The sequence below is a fragment of the Zalophus californianus genome, chromosome 6, assembly GCF_009762305.2.
Source record: "Zalophus californianus isolate mZalCal1 chromosome 6, mZalCal1.pri.v2, whole genome shotgun sequence".
NCBI lineage: Eukaryota > Metazoa > Chordata > Mammalia > Carnivora > Otariidae > Zalophus > Zalophus californianus.
The window spans coordinates 93,504,955-93,528,231 of NC_045600.1; the positions used below are offsets into that span (position 1 = coordinate 93,504,955).

At 38.8% G+C, this 23,277-nt stretch overlaps 1 protein-coding gene and 1 pseudogene across 1 annotated transcript in view; both read right to left on the bottom strand.

Annotated features, from left to right (window-relative positions):
* The window catches only part of MYO5A (myosin VA), a 192,278-nt gene that overhangs the window by 161,820 nt on the left and 7,181 nt on the right, over window positions 1–23,277 (bottom strand).
* On the bottom strand, window positions 11,705–14,914 carry LOC113908671 (annotated as a pseudogene).

Here is a 23,277-nt window from a genome sequence, read left to right on the forward strand (position 1 = left end):
TCATCTCTGCTCCTATGTTCACATCTGCAACCTCTACTTTCTGGGCCGCATGACTGATGAAAGATGCCCACCACATAGCTCCCAAGCTTTGAGTCTATAGGCCTAACCATAGTGAGTGAGCTGCCCTCCTCTGGGAAAGTCCCAGGAAATGGACATGGAATGGCCAGGGTAGGAGATGTTGCCACCCCTGGTCTTGCTGCATGTGGCTGAGGCGAGAGAGGATATCAAGTTATACAAAATGGCTCGGGATTAAAGAAGGTTCCCCACAATCTAGGGAAGACCCTCCAAAGAGTATCCACTGCAGAAGAAAAGAAGCTGCAAAAATTCTGGGAACTAGAGAGTAGCAAAAAATAAGATTTTATAGTCTCATAATGAACAATGCAGGCCCTCTAAAACTTTTGACTTGAGGTAATATGTATTAGCATATGGGCAAATATCCTACACACCTTAGTAGACTATGAGAGCTTCAAAGTACTATTTGCCCTATTAGTCACATTTATTATGATGACCTATTATTCATAAAAGTTTAAGTTATATTCAATATCATCTCTTTGGAAAGGAGAGATAATACTTATACTAATGGGACATTTGAGAAAGGACACTGATATACTGCTGATGGGAGTATAAACTGGTACAGCCTTTCTGGAAAGCAATTTAGCATTATATACAAAGTACCTTAAAAATATTCAGCAACTCGGGCACCTGGGTGGCTCAGTTGGTTAAGCGACTGCCTTCGGCTAAGGTCATGATCCTGGAGTCCCGGGACTGAGTCCCGCATCGGGCTCCCTGCTCAGCAGGGAGTCTGCTTCTCCCTCTGACCCTCCCCCCCTCATGCTGTCTCTCTCTCATTTTCTCTCTCAAATAAACAAATAAATAAAATCTTTTAAAAAAATATTCAGCAACTCTATCTTTAGGAAATGATTCTATGAAAATAGTCCAAAACACATACAAAAATGTGTTTAACAAATATTCAAAACATTATTTATAATACTCAAACTGTGGAAATAAATGTCCAGTGATAAAGCAAAGGTTAAATAAACTCTGTCTAATCTATATTATAATCTGAAAAATAAACAATTTTAAATAACAAGAAAAAATATTCATGTCATAAATAGTGAAAAGGACTGCACAGATACATGAGAAATGCATATATATAAAATAATCTTGACTATATAAAAAATATGAATGGAAAAAGCTAGAAAAGGACTGTCACTGTTTGAGTTCCCCAGAAAGTACACTCTGAGATGGAGATCAGTACACAGGCAGTTTATCAGGGAGTGCTCTTAGGATCTAAAGCTATAGGAGGAAGAGAAGAAAACATGGTTGGGCACAGGGAGAAGATGAACTACAATGCAGACCTAATAAAAACCTCAGTGAATTTCACACAGAGCTACAAAACTGAAATGGCACAATGAGGCTGGGTCTTCATACCCTGCATCAACTAGTCATTGGACACAGGCTGCCCTAAAAGAGAGTATTAGGCAAATGGCTCATTTAAGCTGAGGAAACTCCCAACAACCTTGCAGTAGCAAGAAAGATCTGGGCAGTATAGCACAGTATCTACAACAGAAACTACATCCAAAAGTTACCATTTGTTGTCTTTGGAGAATAGTTCATTTATTTACTTTAAATTCCTCACTAGGGTCTTCTATATTTTCCAAATAAAAAATAAGTTATACTCAGTTCTTTAAGTTTTTATTTATTTAAGTAATCTCTACAACCCAATGTGGGGCTCAAATTCATGACCCTGAGATCAAGAGTCCCTACTCCTCTGACTGAGCCAACCAGGTGCCCCAGTTAGAACCCTTTTTCTTATTGTTAAGATGTTATTTATTGGGGTGCCTGGGTGGCTCAGTTGGTTAAGCGACTGCCTTCGGCTCAGGTCATGATCCCAGGGTCCTGGGATCAAGCCCCGCATCGGGCTCCTGAGCAGGGAGCCCGCTTCTCCCTCTCCCTCTGCCGCCCCCACTGCTTGTGCTCTCCTGCTCTCTCTCTGTCAAATAAATAAATAACATCTTTTAAAAAAAAGATGTTATTTATTTGAAAGAGAGAATGCACGCACAAGCAGGGGGAGGGGCAGAAGTAGAGGGAGAAGCAGGCTCCCTGCTGAGCAGGGAGCCCAAGGAGGGGCTTAATCCTGAGACCCTGCTATCACCACCTGAGCTGAAGGCAGACGCTTAACTGACTGAGCCATTCAGGTGCCCCAGCACTATTTTTAATAATAGATTTTAGAAAGATTTATATCCAATATACTTATAATATAAAAATAAATTTGCTTAATGGAAGTGACTTAGTATATAGAAAATTTAGGGGCACCTGGGTGGCTCAGATGGTTGAGCGTCTGCCTTCGGTTCTGGTCATGATCTCAGGGTCCTGGGACCGGGTTCCGCATCGGGCCCCCTGCTCAGCAGGGAGTCTGCTTCTCCCTCTCCCTCTGTGATCTCTCTAGTTCTCACTCTCTCTCTCAAATAAATAAATAAATAATCTCTGAAGAAAAAAAATTTATAGAAATATATATATGTTAGGTAAGGTTTGGTTAGTTTTAAAATTTAAGCAAATTCAAATTTATCTCTAAGACACATTGTTATTTAAAAAAAGCAAAAAACTTTTTCACAAACAGATCACAAACTGATTACTAGCCAAAATTAGTTTCCATCTTGCATGCCATACAACCAATAAAAATGTGAAAATTCTTGGGCGCCTGGGTGGCTCAGATGGTTAAGCGTCTGCCTTCAGCTCGGGTCATGATCCCAGGGTCCTGGGATCGAGTCCCGCATCAGGCTCCCTGCTCCTTGGGAGCCTGCTTCTCCCTCTGCCTCTCTCTCTCTCTCTCTCTCTCTCTCTCTGTCTCTCATGAATAAATAAATAAAATCTTTAAAAAAATCCATTAAAAAATGTGAAAATTCCAAAAATATTAGAAAAAAAGGAGTCCATCTTAAAAATGGAAAACGTTTTTTAGGGTTTACTTTACAACCACACACACATCTGCTGGGTTATACATCTTTGGAATGATTGATAAGATACCTGAAATAAAGTTTTTATAAATCATTATTTTACCTACCAGATGGTTCTTTTAAATGATTTAAAAGAAAGTTTATCTTAAGCCATCTGAAAAATTCCTGCATCTACATTAGATAAGTACTTATAAAATAGCTTACCAAATGAGTTCTGGTCCTAAATAAGATGAAGTAACTTGCATCAGAATAACATTCGCACTGAGAACAAGAAAGTTGGATAAGATGCAGACTAAAGGAGCACCTGGGTGGCTCAGTCTGTTGAGCATCTGTCTTCGGCTCAAGTTGTGATCCCAGGGTCCTGGGATGGAGTCCCACAATGGGCTCCCTGCTCAGGGGCAGCCTGCTTCTCCCTCTGCCTACCACTCCCTGTGCTTATGCTCTGTCAAATAAATAAATAAAATCTTTTTAAAAACTTAAAAAATTTTTAAAATGCAGACTAAAGGTGTTGGAGAGCAACCAAAGAATCATGATTTGAGGGGCCAAGATCCCAGAGAAAAGGGAAATGCACCTAGATGAACCCTACATTTGCTACTACTCCTTTTCCCTCAGGCATTTGCCAATTCAACCTCTGGGGTGTGGAGGCTGAGCTCTGTGTGTTGACCCAGAACTTGTGGCAGTCTCACAGGTCTAAAAAGACAAAACTTGGCTGTACCAGAGTAGCCTTGGAACTCCAAGATTAGAGGGGGCCAGAATCTTGGAGAAAAAGAAGTAGTTGCTCACAATTTCCCTTTGGAGCATTTTGTCAGTTTCTAAATTGTAGATGTGCAGGAAAAGTGTGTGAGAAACCAAACAGAAAGCAACCAATAAGAAGCTAAACAGCTAATAGAAATTAAGGCACCACAAGTGGTAAGGAAACAAAAACTGGAGTTCGGGGCTAGGAGGGTAAAAAGGTTTGGGGAATATATATCACAGCTTTCATGTGATATCCTTAAAACATTATATGCTAAGATTAAAGACAAGCTGGAAACTGATTACCCTTACAAAGCCTGAAACAGTGAAACATTTTTTTTTAAGATTTTATTTATTTATTTGAGAGAGAGAGAATGAGAGATAGAGAGCATGAGAGGGAAGAGGCTCCGAGGGAGAAGCAGACTCCCTGATCAGCAGGGAGCCCGATGCGGGACTCGATCCCAGGACTCCAGGATCATGACCTGGGCCGAAGGCAGTCGCTTAACCAACTGAGCCACCCAGGCACCCAACAGTGAAACATCTTAATCCCGAACTGGACAAGGCCATCAGTCTGGCTGCCAGAAGAAAATTAAATCATTTCTTCAAGAAGATATCACCCAGAGCCTCTATAGTTTTTCATATAGAATATGCTTCACTCAACAAAAAATTAGTAGGCATACCAGGAAAAAAAAGACGAAATGACCAAAGACCAAGAGAATAGACAATAGGAAAGGATCCACCAGGGACCCAGATATTGCAGTGATCAAACAGAAACTTTAAGAGAACTCTGAAAACCAAGCTCATGGGGTGCCTGGATGGCTCATTCGTTAAGCATCCACCTTCAGCTCAGGTCATGATGCCGGGGTCCTGGGATCGAGCCCCCCATCAGGCTCCCTGCTCCACGGGAAGCCTGCTTCTCCCTCTCCCACTCTCCCTGCTTGTGTTCCCTCTCTCGCTGTGTCTCTCTCTCTATCAAATAAATAAATAAATAAATAAATAAATAAATAAATAAAATCTTTAAAAAAAAAAAGAAAAGAAAACCAAGCTCATAAATACAGAGAACAGACTGGTGATTGCCTCAGGGGAGGGAGGAATGATATGGGTGAATGGGATCAAAAGGTACAAGCTCACAGTTACAAAATAAATAAGTCATGGGGATGTAATGTACAGCACAGTGATTATAGTTAATAATATTATATTGCATATTTGAAAGTTGCTGAGAGTAGATCTTAAAAGTCCTCATCACAAGTAACAAATTGTAATTGTGCATGGTGATAGATGTTAACCACACTTACTGTGGTGATCATTTCCCAATATATACAAATACTGAATCATTATGTTGTACACATGAAACTAAATGTTATATGTCAATTATACCTCAACAAAAAAATGGGAACTATGTTTAATATATTTAAAGATGTGCAAATAGTTGATTATTTTTCCAAAGAACTTAAATATCTTTTAAAAAGGCAAGAACTTTTATTTTTTTTAAAGATTTTATTTATTTATTTGAGAGAGACAGCAAGAGAGGGAACACAAGCAGGGGGAGTGGGAGAGGGAGAAGCAGACTCCCTGCTGGGCAAGGAGCCCGATGCGGGACTCGATCCCAGGACCCCGGGATCATGACCTGAGCCAAAAGTAGGCACTTAACAACTGAGCCACCCAGGTGCCCCAGCAAGCAGAACTTTTAGAACTGAACAATACAATAACTAAAGTTAAGAATTCAGTAGATGGACTAGAGGACTGACACAGCAGAAGAGAGGATTTGTGAAGTGAAAGGTCAACAGAAAATAACCATATTGAGCCAAAAACGGAAAAAGCAATAGAGAAAAGAGAATCAGAGACATATGGAATAAAGTGAAATGGTCTAACTTATATGTAGCTGAGTCCCAGAAAGACAGAGAGAATAGGGCAGAACTAGTATCTGAGGAGATACGAGTTTCTAAATACTAGTTTCCAAAAAAACAGATGAAAAACATTAAGCTAGAGCTAGAAGCTCTAAGGACCCATAAAAGACTAAATGAAAAGAAAACCATGTGTGGCTACGTCACAGTAAGTCCAAACAAACATAGAAAACTAAAAACAGAGAAACGCCGTAAAAGTATCCAGTGGCAGGTACAATGGGAGGATGACATGGCAAGTCTCAACAAATTTCAAAGAATGTACACAGATGTCATTTATAGCATTTAGTTTTGTTGTTGCTGCAGTGAAGTTTAAATTGTTTATATTCTTTTTCCTTTAAGGTTTGTCTTTCATTTGATGTTTAAGAAATACCAGCCGTAGACTAAGATTTATAAAGAATCACCTGTATTAAAATTAAACCCTAACGAAAAAGCATGGATAAAGATTTGATGAATCTCTACAATGTCTTGCTGGCTCAGGTACGTAGTCTGAAATTCGATAAAGCTTTTCACAGGTCAAATATCATCTAAGATTCATAAAAACAGTGGAGACACTATTGGATCTGAGACTCTGTGGGGCTGAGCCAGGAAAAGGCAAAACTGTAATGTAACTGAAATTGTTGTTAGGGGCCTGAAGTATTTCTTCCTTTATTTGCCCTTTTCAATACTAAAGCAGATTTTCCTTATCCCTAGCTCCAGATGTATCCCCTACCTACCTGTCTCATTCTCACTGAAGAAAGGACTGACACTTGTTCACCATAGACATTAAATATATTTATGCTCTCAAAATAACAATTTGCAAAAAATGCATCAGAATAGCTTTAGAAGAGACAATTCTGAGGCATTAAGGGGTTTTCTTTTTGTACCATTATTTTTAATTGTGGTAAAGTATACGTAACATAAAATTTACCACCTTCACCATTTTTAAAGTTGTATCTCAGTAGTATTAAGTACATTCACGTTGTTACACTATCATCACCATCACGCAGTCACAGAACTTTTTCATCTTCCAAAATCGAAACTCTGTGCCCATTAAACAAGAACTCTCCCTTTTCTCCCTCCCCTAAGCTGCCAACCACCATTTTACTTTCTGTCTCTATGAATTTGACTACTCTAGGTACCTTATGGAAGTGGAATCATATAGTATATATCATTTTGTGACTGGCTTAACTCATTTAGCATAATGTCCTCAACATTCAGCCATGTTGTAGCTTATGTTAAAATTTACTTCCTTTTTAAGGCTGAATAATATTCCATTGTGTGTGTGTGTGTGTGTGTGTGTACACATATATATATGTATCATGCATCTGTTAGTGGACACTGAGTAACTTACATCTTTTGGCTTTTATGAATAATGCTGCTATGAACATGGGTGTACAAATATCTCTCTGAGATCCTATTTTCAATTCCCTTGGTTATGTATCAAGTGGAATTAGTAGACTGTATGGTAATTCTACGTTTAATTTTTTTGAGGAGCTATCATACAGTTTTCCATAGCAGCCACACTAATTTACATTCTCATCAAGAGTGTATAAGGGTCCCAATTTCTTCACATCCTCTCCAACAACACTTGCTATTTCCTGGGTTTTTTTTTCCTTCTTCTTCTTCTTTTTTTTTTTTTTTTGACAGAGAGAGAGACACAAGCGAGAGAGGAAACACAGCACGGGGAGTGGGAGAGGGAGAAGCAGGCTTCCTGCCGAGGAGAGAGCCTGATGTGGGGCTTGATCCCAGGACTCTGGGATCATGACCTGAGCCAAAGGCAGATGTTTAACGACTGAGCCACCCAGGTGCCCCTGTTTTTGTTTTGATAATAAAGATCCTAATGGATGTGAGGTATTATATTAGTGTGGTTTTGATTTGCATTTCCATAATGATTAATAATGTTGAATTTTTTTTATGTGCTTACTGGTCATTTGTATATCTTTTTTGGAGAAATGTCTATTCAAATCCTTGCCTATTTTTTAATCAAATTGTTTGTTAGTTTATTGAGATGGGAGAGCTCTTTGTGGATTTTCTTTTATTTGTAGATCCTGTCAGCACCCTCCAAATCACACTGTATAGGCGGCCTTCCTCTTTCTCTCCCCACACCTGGAAAATGTGCTTAACTCAAAACTAACCTAAGATGCTAATTCCAACACTAAAAAAGGATCGGGAATGAGACCTCTCAGTTCTGAAAGCAGAGAACAATGCTTAGATAAATTATTTTAATACGTTATATATATTATATATACATATACACCATCAGACACCTTCTCTTAACTTGAAAAATGTTTCTTTGAAATATTTTCGTTTACATTACTTTTTTTTAAAGATTTTATTTATTTATTTGAGAGAGTGAGAATGAGAGAGAGAGAGAGAGCACATGAGAGGGGTAAGGGTCAGAGGGAGAAGCAGACTCCCTGCTGAGCAGGGAGCCCGATGTGGGACTCGATCCCGGGACTACAGGATCATGACCCGAGCCGAAGGCAGTCGCTTAACGACTGAGCCACCCAGGTGCCCTTTCGTTTACACTACTTAAAAAAAGAAAGAAAATATCTGTTTTCTCTAATTACAAAAGAAACATATACTGAATATAAAAATCTAAATATTATAGATATGGATAAATTAGAAAGTGAAAGTCTCCCATAATTACACCTCTAGAAATAACTGTTTTCAATAATCTACATAGTCTAGGATAAACTCTTCCAGAACACAGGCATATACACACACATCCATGCACATATACTGCATTTGCTATTTTTTACTTAACACTATATCCGGCACATCTATTCATGTCAATATGAAATGCTGTTATCTTTCCTTTCTTTAAGATTTAATTTATTTATTTCACAGAGAGACACAGCGCGAGAGGGAACACAAGCAGGGGGAGTGGGAGAGGGAGAAGCAGGGAGCCCTATGCGGGGCTCGATCCCAGGACCCTGGGACCATGACCCGAGCCAAAGGCAGACGCTTAACAACTGAGCCACCCAGGCACACCTGAAATGCTGTTATCTTTTATAATAGCAGTCAAGAAAGTATTTATGTATGTAAACTAAAACTGAATTTTTTTTTTTAATTCACAGAACAGCATGGATTCTAGTAAGATCAAAAGCATGGAGTCTAATGCTGAACAAGAGAATGAGGGCGGAGTGGGAAGCCGAGCCTGTGGTTACTCTGTATCTCCTGTACATGAGGTCTAAATCTAACAGTACAGTGGCTCTGCCCACAGTGCTTGTACAAACTCTTTCTCACTCTGTACCAGAAATAACATCCTCTGGCCATGCTGCATCTACAGAAATGTGTGATCAATAAGGCCAGCCATTTCCAAACATCTAGTGAGAGAACAATGAAGCCACCAAGCTTGCTGGTCAATGTAAAAGACAGAAAAACGTGTATAAGAGGTTGCATGTGTCAGCCTCCATTTAAAGCATAATTCTCTCATTGTGCCACTGGTAGACAATATTTTGGCTCATTTATTTCCTCAGTTACACAAAGAGTTAGTGTTTTCTTTTATGATTAGCTTTAAAAAGATGCAAAAGAGGCACTGACTTGGGAGTCTCAGCAAATGATAAAAGCTCAGTGGAAAATGTCACTATCATGTTCATCTCATCGTATTTCTTAATCTTATCTTAATCTTAATCTCATCAAATTTTCTTAATCTTCTAACTACTTTTTTCCGCAGTTCTCTGTAGTTTCTCACATATATTTCCTTCCTTGCCTACCTCTACTTTAAGTGTTCACACCAAAAATCTTAACGCCACTAGATGATCTAAAATTTAGTAAAGCTGGGTGAAGCGTCTCGTCGGTGTGGATTTACCATAAACTGCATGTAAAAGTTGAGAGACCAAATAGAACTGAACCCCAAAGATGAAGGGGCTTCTCATTTTTCTAGGCCTTCAGTGGCATTTTCTAGGCCTCAGCAGTGGCTACTGCTAGGGCTTCTCCTTTGTCTTTGAACGTCTTGTTCTCTTCTTACCCCCATTGAAATTCATGAATGCTGAACCTCAAGACACCTGAGGAACAAGCCAGGCTGGAAGACTGGTGTGGTCTCTACACACTCATCTTTTAATTGAAATCTCCCACCCACTCACCTTCACTCACACCCAGTTTTTACCTTCTTATTCAAACTTCAGTCCTTGCCTCTGTCATGTTCAGGATTCTAAGCCTGAGGAAAGCAAGACTTTGAAAAGCCATAGAAAATGTGGGAAAGGACTCAGGAGGTAGCCAGACAACCTAGAAATTATGACTAGGACTAGGTTATTTGATATTACCACCCATGTTTTGCAATGCCAGAAGATGTTTCACCTCTTGGATTCTTTCCCATGTTACCTGCATTTATTTTGTGTATAAATAACCCTGTACAGATTAGACAAATGTCTCCCAAATTTATGTTGACTTCATTCACATTATAAAAGCTATTACAACTTGTTTAAGTTGGGAAAGCTTTCAGCTACAAGGAACAGAAAAGTCTGAACTAGTAGCTTAAACTGGTAGGACTTTAATAATGTATGAAACAAGAAAGTCCAGAGAAGGTTTTCTCAGGGCTGTTCTGACAACTCGATAATATCATTAAGAACCCAGACTCTTCATCTTTCTGCTCTACCATCTCAGCTTGTTAAGTTCATTCTTAGGGATGTTGCCTCATGATTGCAACTTTGCTGCCACAACTCCATACCATAGTCTACATTTCAGAATGGAATAAAGAAAAGGATATGCATCCAAACTGTTCTCTTGCTTGTTCCTTCTACCAGAAAAGCAACTTTTTCCTTGTAGAGGCCCTCCAAAAGATTTCTGGTTATAACACATTAGCCAGAACTGAATTACACAGCTAGCTCTAACTTCCAACAAAAGTAAGAAAAAAAATTGGGTGGCTCAGTCGTTAAGCGTCTGCCTTCAGCTAAGGTCATGATCTCAGGGTCTTGGGATCAAGCCCCACATCTGGCTCCCTGCTCAGCGGGGAGCCTCCTTCTCCTTCTCCTCCCTGCTTGTGTTCTCTCTCTCGCTCTTTCTCTCTCTCAAATAAGTAAAATCTTAAAAAAAAAAAAAAGGTGAGAAAAGGGAATGTTTGTCTTGTAAACCTCTATATGGGCAAAAGAAAAGGGATTGGGACTGGCTTTTGAGATTCAACCAATAGTTTATGACATGTTTATATTATGCATAAAGTGCTAGTTACCCAGTTAATTACAACAGGGTGGAGGACCTTTAAGAGCCCTTATTTAGAATAAGTTTCTCTTTCCGGAAGAAAAAAAAGGTTGAGAATACTGATGGAGAAATTTAGAAGGGACTGGGATGAAAGCTACAGCCATGGCAGATGATGCTGACAATGTGGAGTTAGAGACAGGCTGTATGTGAAAGAGAATCGCTAGCCAAATCCTATTAGAATAAAGTGAAAATTGTAATAGTGTTCATAACTCATGTCTTGAAACCCTCCAAAATCATTAAGCGTATGAGGTGTAAGAGAGATGTATTAGGACTATTTTTTTTTTAAGCAAGTGAATTTTTACAAATCATTTAAAATAGACAAGTCAATAGGGGCACCTGTGTGGCTCACTCAGTTAAGCATCAGACTCTTGATTTCAGCTCAGATCATGATCTCAGGGTCGTGGGATGGAGCCCCACATCAGGCTCTGCACTGAGCATAGAACCTGGTTGGGATCCTCTCTCTCCTTCTCCCTCTGCCCCCCCCACTCATGCTTTCAAAAAAGACAAGCCAATAATACCAGCTAAGAGTTAATATTCACAGACTCCATTATGATGTGCCAAGTAGTAAGCTAAGTGCTTTACACATATATGTGTGTGATTTACAAACCTCTCAGCTGCCCTATGAGGTGAGTACATTCATTAATTTGCCAGGTCACACAGGAAGAAGCCCAGCCTAAAACAGGAGATCATGCTTTTAACCATGTCACATTATTATTTACCACTTTTTATTTGTTCTCAAGTATTTCCCATTCATTTTATGTACCTGTTATTTAATCATTCAGATTCATAAAGTTTAATTCTTTTTTTTTAGATCAAAACATTTATTTTTTTATGTTACAAAAACAAAAATAAATCCAAGCAGGTAATGAAATAACCATATTGTTTTAAGTGTCCCATCAGTTCAAGTGTAGGTTGCTTCGACTCTTCTTCTGGATGCTAAGCCGTCTCCACCTTGTAACCATGTTTCTCTAGTTCAGCTCATAACTGACTAGAGAAGTCATCCTTTATGTTGTCATCACCCCAATTATCCTCCCAGACATGTGCATCTTCATCTTCATCTAAACCAGCCCAGTCTTCCTCAGGGAACTCCTTGAACTCGTCGTCCTCCTCTAAGAGACCCAAGTCTACCCAACCTGCTTTTTCCCTAACATGGTGACCTTGGCGCCAAAAACCTCTCAGGCCAAGATGAAAATTGAACTCTCACTTTTCTTCACTGAAGCCACCAACCCCACTGCCGCCTCTGAGCATAAAGTTTAACTCTTGTTTACACGATGTAAATAGTTTTTTCTCTATTTTCTTTTCATAGATCTGGTTCACACAAATCCCTGCATGGCAAAGTTGTTTCAATCACATTTTTCAAAAAACCTAAAAAATCAGGTATTCCAAGCAGATTTTGTAGCTAGTTTCAGAAATCTTAGATAAAAATTACAACTAACTTGAGAGAACAACCAACCAAAATAGACATCACAACACAAAGTACAAAGGACTAAAGCAGAAACATAACCATACATCTATATGCGAAGTGTTTGTTCTAATGCCTCCTCTGTTTCATCTACTCTGAGTTTCCTACCTCTACAGCACAATGGCCAATATTATTTGTAGATAAGTCATTGGTTCCCTGAGTTATAGGGCTGTTTCCCTTCCTAGGACAGAACCCTGTTTGCCCCACACATACACGGTAATACACATTCAGGTAATCATACCCAAATCTCCCAATCTCAAACCACCCTTTTTTTAGCCTTTCTTTTTCTTTTTCCTTTTTTTTTTTTACATTTTTGTTCCCTTTTTCTTTACATCTTTATTATTATGCTTCCAGAAACTGAGCTCCTAAACATGCATAAGATCCTGAGTATATTTTCAACACAAAATAAAATCCAGACCTTTTTATTTGTGAAAAAAAAACATACATCATATGTTATATGTTAATTTCCTCTTATTCCCTTTTTACCTACTAAAATTATACGTAGATTAAACTTCCTAGTTTGCTTGAAGGCAGTGGCCTTGAAGGTTAGGTCATAAGACGAAAGCTTCCAATGTTGGGCTGGAAAACAAAGACAATCACAATATGGGAAAGGATCTTCCCACTTACCTCCTGACCTGTTTTCCCTAACTCTAGCTATCCCTGACCATTAATCCCTCTTTCCTTAACTATTTGGAAGATAAACAAACAAACAAATAAACAAAAAATCAAACCCCATAATGGCAAGATCAACTGAAGAAAACAGTGACAGGAGAACAAACATAGCCTCTTCTTCCTTACAATAACCCAGCAGGCAAGCTGACCTGGTATTTGCCACCCTACTTGTACACAAAAATTTTTACTTGCTAGGTCAACTGTATTTAAACTAAAATATGACAACTATAAATAAAATAATAAAATGGAGACCATTCTTAGATTCTGACTAAGCCAAAGTTCATGGGGTTGCTCTCTTGAAAACTGTTACTGAAGTCAGAGAGCCTCAAGAGAAAATAAGAAAAAAATCACTACATGGCCTGAATGATTCATATTGAAATCAGAAACATCAGATGAGGACTATAAGATGCATCAATAGCTTAAAATGATCTCGCGTGAACAATTTGTGCCATTCTCCTTCTCTAGTCCTTGGAAAGAAAAAAAAAGCTCTAAAGTCTTTTAAAGAGACTGTTATTCCACTAATTATTTGAGACAGTTTCTGTTTCACTGGAATTAATTAACATGACCCTTCTTCTTTAAGCTCTAGCTGCATCAGATGTCACTGTGCTATGGCAGGAAGAATGAAAACCAAAAGAATGGAGTTGACTAAAGTGAAAAGCATGCACAAAAGCATCCGGTGCTCTGCTTGAGACTGTGTTGGTCTATATATTGACCACATTCTGAATAAACTCAATCTATGTAATTTCATAGTTATAAAACCTTAACTGCTACCCAAAAGAAGACATTTTCAAGTTGGAATAATAAAGAGTGGTACTAATCCATCTATTTCACACACATATTTTAAAATAATTTTGCCTCTACTCATTCAGATTTATTAAATTTCACCATAGTCCATGACAATTACCTTACCTTTTTTCAGGAAAAAACAACCAATAGACAAGCAAGCCAAATAAGAATACAGGAGATGACTAACCTTATGAACATAATTATTTTAAGAATCTAGAATTTAATTTAAGAATTTAAGAATCCATATACAGAATGGTACAGATCACAACCAAGTCTTACAGATTTGTTAAACTGCTACTGACTTAAATGTTCCCATCACTTAGATTTTCATCAACTCAGATTACACATCCCAGTTCTTACTCTAACCAGTTAAGCTGCACACTACAGGTTTTGTCCAGATCCTTCTTAAACACACCACATTGGAGGCTCAGAAAGAGCCTCTAGCTCCAAAGACAAAACAGATCTCAAACTCCAGTGGGCAGTGATAGAAGAAGAAAGTCTGCATGGTCCACAGATTATTCTAAGACTAAGGCACTGCTACTGACACAGACTTAGAAAACCCTTGGGCCCCACAACATGCCACCTCTGCCCCAGGGGACTGGATTATCTCAAGAACTGGGCCCCTAAGGATCCTTAGCTAATATCCCAAACATTTAAGGTAGAAGCTCATTATAAGAAACATTTTATTACAGTATTTGTAAACCAAGGGGGCTTAACTGAAATACATTATCCAAAAGACTCCTTTTCAGAGCTTTAAAGAGATCAATCTAAAGTCTCAGAGATTATTTCCCACATTACTTCTCTTGATTTAGTAAATGTGTTTTTTCTTGAATAAAAACCTCTGCTTTATTTCTTCTCCCTTAGCCTAAGTCAACATTATCATTTCTACAGCCAGTTTCTGAGTAACCAGGCTATCCTGCTATTAAATATGGATGTAGAGGCTTGACAAATCCTGAGTGGCTTTTAGTAGTCAGGGTTAGTCTCCTTGATTAGCAAGAAAAAGCAAGTATATTAATGTGTAGATTACACTACAATTCATCCCACCTAGATATGGCTTCCAAAATACTGGCAGAGAAAGGGATCCACTGTCCTCTCACGCTGGAGCTAACCTACAGCTTGATTCACCTGGTCCACTAGTTAATAACCTTGATCTGTCTACGTCTATAGTCTAGAGAATTTCCTTCTAGTGGGCTGTTGTGGTTGGCACACTCCGAGATTTCAAACATTTAAGAATTTATTCCTGGGGCGCCTGGGTGGCTCAGTCATTAAGCGTCTGCCTTCGGCTCAGGTCGTGATCCCAGAGTCCTGGGATCTAGCCCCACATCCGGCTCCCTGCTCAGCGGGAAGCCTGCTTCTCCCTCTCCCTCTCATCCTGTTTGTGTTCCCTCTCTCGCTGTGTCTCTGTCAAATAAATAAATAAAATCTTAAACAAAAAAAAATTTATTCCTGAGTGCTTTGATATTCCTGTGGGTTTTGTTTTGTTTTTTAGTCCTTTTAAACTCTTATAATAAGAATAATCCTCTTGGGCGCCTGGGTGGCTCAGCTGGTTAAGCGACTGCCTTCGGCTCAGGTCATGATCCTGAAGTCCTGGGATTGAGTCCCACATCGGGCTCCCTGCTCAGCAGGGGGTCTGCTTCTCCCTCTGACCCTCTTCCCTCTCGTGCTCTCTACCTCTCATTCTCTCTCCCTCAAATAAATAAATAAAATCTTTAAAAAAAAAAGAATAATCCTCTTAACATTGATATGATAATCACCAAGTTTTTATACCAATATTGTTATGTAGAAAAATGGGATGTTCTGTTAATTATAGTCAAATTCATTAACTACTAAAATTGATTTCTTTTTAAAGGAACACACAAAGGCTTTTGGTTCTCTTCAATTTAAATGTAAACTGTCAAAAAGTTGGAACTTACCATAGTGGATTGGTTGACTAACATACGACTGACTCATGCAATATAACACTCTGAATCCATTAAAAAGATACTGTAAAAAAATATGTATTGGCATGGGAAAACGTTCATAATATACTACTTAGAGAAAAAAATCTTGCTACAAAATAGTATGCACAAAATAAACCATTCTGTTGGAGAAAATATACATAGGAAAAAAAGTAGAAGGACATACATCCAAATACTAAGAATATGTGAGGACAGTGAGATTACATGCAATTCTTTCTTTTGTATTTATGAATTTTCCAAGGATCTGCACTGAATATTTATTATTTTTGTAGTTTTTTTAAAAGACTTTTTGAAAAGGAAAATAGTTCCCACAGTAATTTTGCAAGTCATTTCTTACACTATTTCACATCTATTATTAGTAAAGGTAATGGAACATCTTTCACCATAGAAGATTCTCAATTTAGTTTTAATGTAAGAGAGGCAGTTTTTCCAGTTGCCTTTAAAAATAGCAAAAAGATTTACTGGGTCACTTCCATATGCTAGGTTTTCTCACATATTCTATTAAAAGTGAAACATTAAGGATAGCCAGGGGGAAAATGGCCCACAATGTATCTACAGTAATATAGTCTTATAATTTTAAAAAGACTCACCACCACCACCACCACCACTGAACAAATAGTTTAAATCAGCTAACTTTTACTGTGCATTTATTAGGTGGGGGATTCTGGTAAGAGGGAAATATGGTAGACAAAGTCCAAAGTCAGGCAAAGCTCAAATATTGGCTCAAGCAGCAAGGTTGGTTCTATGTTCCAGAATGGAATTCCACAGACCACCTGCATCAAAATCCTTTAGGGCATTGGTTAAAAAATGCAGATTCCTGGGACTTCCAAACCTACTGACTCAGTCTCTGAAAGCAAACTCAGTAATTTTTTTTTTTCTTAAAGATTTCTTATTGGGGCGGGGGGAGCAGAGGGTATGAGAGAGAGAGAAACTCAAGCAGACTCCCTGCTGAGCATGGAGCCCAACTCAGGGCTCCATCCCACAACCCTGAGATCATGACCTGAGCAGAAATCAAGAGTCTGATGCTTAACTGACTGAGCCACCCAGGCGCCCCTCAGAAATTTACATTTTAAAAAGCATTCCAGATGATTGCTACATATAAAGTCTGGGAAACCCATGTTGTGAAAGATCAAGCCAAGAGACTAGGGTTAGAAAAAGATCAAGGGGTGCCTGGGTGGCTCAGTTGTTAAGTGTCTGCCTTTGGCTCAGGTCATGATCCCAGGGTCCTGGGATTGAGCCCCACATTGGGCTCCCTGCTCAGCGGGAAACCTGCTTCTCCCTCTCCCACTCTCCCTGCTTGTATTCCCTCTCTCGCTGTGTCTCTCTCTGTCAAATAAATAAATAAGATCTTTAAAAAAGAAAAAGATCAAGAGTCTTAAATGTGAAGATAAGGAATGAGTTGATTCTACAGTAGATAAATAGGGCAGGGGAGGAGGGGCTGGGGACCAGCCAGAGTTTTTTAAGCTGGAGAGCAGCATGTTAAGAGCTGTGTTTTCCAATGGTACTTTAACACCGAGTTCATTCATTCATTCAATCATGGAGGTGTTACTTACTATGTACTAAATACTAGTCTAGATGCTAGGTCAAAAAACATGAAAACCACTGAATCACACACTTTAAATGAATGAATTGTAATGTATGTGAATGATATCTCAATGAAGTTGTTACTAAAACAAAACAAATGTGATATTTCCCCTGTCCTCAGGAGATAAACATCTGCAATGCAGTGTTGTGTCAGGACAGATGTAGACAGAGCGTTCTTATAAGAACACTCAGGAACATCTTAGACAGACTGGGATCTGAAAGACATAATTCATGAACAAACAGTGGAGAAATCCAGCCAAGGGGAATGCTGCAAAGCAGGAAGAAGGCAACCTGGAGAGCTCTTGACTTAAAGTGAAGACCTGAATGCCAGGAGGGAAAATGAGACAGGAGGCAGGCCCAGGGTGAAGGCAGATCAGGAAAAGCCCAGGGTATCATGGCCTCACTACTCAAGGTGTGGTCCTCAATCTAGCAGCACTGGTTTCACATGGAAGTTGTTAGAAAGTCTTGGGGCCCCATCACAGACCTACATCAGAACCTCCATTTTAACAAGATTCCTAGGTGATTTCAGATGGACACCAAAGTTTGGAAAGCACTACATTAACATATTTATTCTCAAGACAATATCCTATAGGGAATCACTGAGGAATTTCAAGTCAGAGAGTGGCATGATCAGGTATGTTCCTTACATGAAGATCACTCTGGTAACAGAACAAAAAACAGATTACAGGAGGTAAGACCCAAAATTGCTCTGGATGCTGTTACAGGATCCAAGAAAGAAGGCTCCAAACAAAGTAAGGACGGTACCAGGAAATGGTAAGTGATTGGGGGGCAGGGGCAGTTGGCTAAAGGGGGCGTAAATCAAGACAATTTCTAACTTTCTGTTTGGGTACATGGATGGATGTTGATGCCATTCACCAGACAGGGAATACAAATAGTAACAATTATAGTGGCTAACTTTTCTCAAATGTGAACCAGGCATTATTCTAAGTGCTATGCATGAACTATATCACTTAATCCTCTTAACTCTATTAAGTTGCTATTACTATTATACCATCCTATAGATGAGGAAAATAAGACACAAAGAAGTAAAGTGGAATGAAGAGGAAGGGAGGAGACGACAGGTTCAATGTTGAATATGCTAGGTTTGAGGTGCCTGTAAAGATATCCATAGGCAGGGGGCGCCTGGGTGGCTCAGTCAGTCGTTAAGCGTCTGCCTTCCGCTCAGGTCATGATCCCAGGGTCCTGGGATCTAACCCCGCATCAGGCTCCCTGCTCAGTGGGAAGCCTGCTTCTCCCTCTCCCTCTCCCACTCCCCCTGCTTGTGTTCCCTCTCTCGCTGTTTCTCTCTCTCTCTGTCAAATAAATAAATAAAATCTTAAAAAAAAAAAAAAAAAAAGACGTCCATAGGCAGCTGTTGCAGGGATTTAGGTGTAAGAACAAGCAGGCTGGAAACAGAGATTTGGAAGTCATCAGCACAGGTTCATACCTAACTTTTCAGGAGCAGATCAGGCCACAGTGGGAAGGAATGTAGGTTAAGGACAGAACCTAGGAGCACCAATATCCAGGAGGTTATAAGACGTAGCTGAGTTTATGAAGAAGACAAAGTGGCCCTAGAGAAAGAACAATAGCTACAACCAAACAGCAACAATAAAAAGAGGCAACAGTTAAGTCTGCATTATGCATCAGTTGCCATTCTAAGCATTTTTATATATATTAAAAAATTTAGTCATCATTAAAACCACATGAGGTAGGTATTATTATCCCCATTAAAAAAATGAGGAAATTGAGGGACGCCTGGGTGGCTCTGCTGGTTAAGTAGCTGCCTTTGGCTCAGGTCATGATCTCTGGGTCCTGGGATCGAGTCCCGCATCCGGCTCCCTGCTCAGCAGGGAACCTGCTTCTCCCTCTGCCTGCCACTCCCCCTGCTTGTGCTCTCTCTCTCTGACAAATAAATAAATAAAATCTTAAAAAAAAAAAAAAGAGGAAATTGAGGCACAGGAAAGTTAAGTAGCTTGGTTAAGGTCACACGGAAAGTGAAGAGTGAATCCAGGATTCAAACCAGAATTCAAATGCTAACTATAGAGTCCATGCTTGACTGCTGTGATACATTGCCTCTCTCTCAGGCACTGGGAGAGGTGGAAGCCAAGGAAGCAAACAGTTATAACCAAGTTCTCAGAATAGCATCTGGTCCACAGTGAGACCTCGGTAAATACTAACCGTTATTATTTGATCATCATATGCCTTGCATTTATGCAAGCCATGGTTTTTAGAAGAAAACAAATGACAACTAAAGAAGGTAAAAATCAACGTTTTCGTGGAGGAAGAAAGCAAAGAAACTTCCAACTTCTACTGGGTTTCCTAAAGCTTCAATACCTAAGTTTCCACACCATCAACTTTCAGCCACATTTGTGGCTACCAGTCCTTAAGCACAGCTGCTATACACAGCAATGACCCAGAGGCCTCCCAAACCCACAAATACCTTCTGAGTGCTATAAAGATTCCATTCAGGGTGCTATCTTTAACACTGGGTGTATTTTGCTCCATTCTACTTGTTTGACAGCAGGTAGGTCTCTCAGGTTCTTGACTATCCACTGAAAACAAGTTCATTCTCTGACCACTCGCGACAAATAGTAATTTGTTCTAGTTAGAACAAATAGTAATTTGTTCTAGTAAGTTGTCTACAATAAAATGATAACATACTTTCAGGTTAAAATTATACCTTGTTTATACTCTTAAGACAATAGCTTCATGGTTTGTTTGTTTGTTTAATTCTTTCTAATTCAATAATTCTGTCTGGCCCAGATTCCCCCCAAATCAAGGAGAAACAATGAATAAGAGCAACAATGAGGAAAATGGTCAGGAAAAGGAAATAGTTTAGATTTCTAAAAGGTTAGGTTTTTGAAATAAATTTATATATTTCTATCTAAGAGGATTTCTCAAAACACAATAAAGGCACTGGATGGCAGAAAGCATCTCACATAAGTGGGACATCTGGTCATCCTAGCCCTGAAGCAATGTACATAAAAAATGCTATTTTTAAAAGGAAATAAATGTGAATACCCTACCCTGCATAAATGTAAATGTCAACACTTGTCAGAGAGACTTGGAATACGAAATTGACTAAAACCGACTAATTCAAAGATTTATGTACAAAGATGCTCACCATACATTGTACCATTTGTACCATTTATGTACAAAATGCCCAGCAGTAAATAAATTATGGTACATCCAGGTGACAGAATATTATCCAGCCACTAAAAACATTCTCAATGAATATTTAATGATATAAAAATTCTCACAATATATATTAAGTTTAAAAAATCATAAAAAGTACCATATGAATACAGATGAAAGACTTAGGGAAGTAAATTAATAATTAACAATTATTATCTCTAGGTGGTATTAATTTTTAATTTTCTTCTTTTATATGTTTCTGTATTTTCCAAATTATGAGATGTATGATTTCTACAAGCAGAAAAAAAATTACTGAAAAGTTATTTTTTAAAAGTTTTTTCCAATAAATTTCTCCTTCTATTTTTAACTCTTTTTCTTACCCTAGTCTAAGCCTTAAGGTCTAGGACAGAGGTTCTCAAGTGTGGCAGAGGGGAGCGGGATTTGCTCCCCGCCCCGCCCCCAGGGGATATTTGGCAATGTCTGTAGAAAATATGAATTGGTTTTTACAACTGGGGGTAAGGGATGTTACTGGATCTAGCAGATAAAGGTTAGGGATTTGACTAAAAATCCTACAATACACAGGACAAGCCCACAGAAAGGAAGGATTATCTAGCCTACTACGGCAATAGTGCAGAGGTTGAGAAATCTTGGTTTAAGATGAAAAAAATTAGTATGAACAGGAAGAGTGAGTTAAAATACAATATTAACTCTAGTGAGTTTAACTTTTCACTTCTATAATAAGATATATAGAGAGAGCGCGAGCTATCTATCTATATATATTCTGAATTGATAAACATTTAATCCAGGTTTTGACCCAAATTCCTTATTAAAAATGTCCTGATTTTATGAAAAACATCTCCAGGACTTCTGCTCCCAGCGTGAGCATGATGCTTGTCAAATTAGAAGTAAGATTTTTCTCAGCTTGAGCATGTAGAGACCAATTCTGGATAAAAGTTTTTTTAAGGACTGCTACAAAAATATTTTTTAAAGTGAGATGGTATCCTTAAAGAAATAGCTGGTCACCTTAATTGTATATATTCCAGTATGGTAAAATGAAAAACTAAGTTCTAACTAGTCTAGACTAAAGGGAGTTTAACACAAAAATGTTTAATAGTTTAAAACATATAGATACTCCCATACACAGAAAATAATTTATGTAAACTCATCAGAAATTACTCCCTATTGTGATGTCGGATTCAGGGAGTGGTAACAAAGCAAAAGTACAACAACAGATGGGGCGCCTGGGTGGCTCAGTCGGTTAAGCGGCTGCCTTCGGCTCAGGTCATGATCCCAGGAGGGTCCTGGGATCAAGTCCCACATCCAGCTCCCCGCTCAGCGGAGAGCCTGCTTCTCCCTCTCCCTCTGCCTACTTGTGCTCTCTATCTATCTGTCAAATAAATAAATAAAATCTAAAAAAAAAAAAAAGCACAACAGAGCTTTAGGGTGAGTAGATTAAATAAAGGAGTAGGGATGTCTAGGAGCACACGACAGGGTAGAAGGCAAGAGAGCAGAAAAAGAACACTGGAAGTGAATCAAACGGGAATAACAAATTTTACAACTTACCTGTTGATGAAAATGGGGGAAGAGAATAATGTATTCAAGCAAAAATATGAAGGAAATGAGGGGAAATAAAACACTGAGGAAATATGGCAGAAAAAGTTCAGAAGGAAAGGTGACATAGGGTTCATAAGCTCCTGATTAAGACTAAATGAAAAATACTTTTCAAATCTTCCATCTCTGATATGATTTCAGTAACATTTGCTTATATGGATTCTCCATGACTTTTTTTTTTAATTCAAAATGATTCTATCAGGGAAAGCTATCCAATGTCCTTCTGGTCATGCAAAATCCTCCCATTCTTCTGCTTAAAGATCAGAAGAGGAGGGGCAGAATTCAATCGCTTTGTATTTTGGGTAACTTATTCATAGTGGATATTAACTATTCTTTCTGATGCGCAACAGCTTTCAGCCACCCCACCAGGTCTGAGTGGAGCTATCAATCCTGACGTCCTGTCCTCCACCTGGTCTTTGAGATGAGCATGACTTGACTATGCATATAGTATTCTCCCCCGCCCCCTCCCCCACCCCACCTACACAGAACAGTGAAAGGAGAGGGCACATGACTCCTAGCAAGGGCAACCAGAATTCTTTTACCAGACTTCCTCCAGACCCAGAACTAGAAGGTCATGTGGTCTGCAGGTGCCACTGATCATCTTTTTCACCATGAAAAGAGCTGTCATGTGGATGAAACCAACGGCAGACAGCACAATTTGACATTAGAGCCGGTGACAGAGAGCCTCAGAGACCAGGTTCTAGCCTTGAATCCATGGACCTGGGCGTTCAGGTCATAGAAGCAAATAAAATCCTTTTTAGCTTTGAGTTGTGTTTCTGTTACTTCCAACTAAAACAGCTCTGGCTGGTAAACTGTGTAACACTGTCAAAGAGATGTCTGTTAAGTTGTTATCTCAGAACTATGATGTATGAATTATCCAGACCCTCTTTATTTATCTACTACATCTTAGCTGTCATAACTTGAGATAATAAGTTTCATAAATATAAACTTAATGTTTAAAGAAGAAATTCATTTTAAATGACACATTTATTTCAAGATCTAACAAGTATCCCTACAGAGATTTGATGTTACAAATTTCTCTTAGTCTTGACGTTAAATACTTCATCGATTTCCACCTTCACCTTTCTAAATTAAAGAACTCTGCCTTTCTAATCTACCTTCTTTACTGCCACAGTCATTTTATTTTTCCCATTCTGAAATTCCTCTAGTTTCAGTGTGTTTTTATTAAGAGGTAGAAACCCCAACCACCCACACAGGATTTCTGGCCAGGAAAATGCAAAGGTGTTTTTGTTTTGTTTTCTGTTTTGTCTGTTTTGTTTTTAAAGGAGATAGTTTGGGAT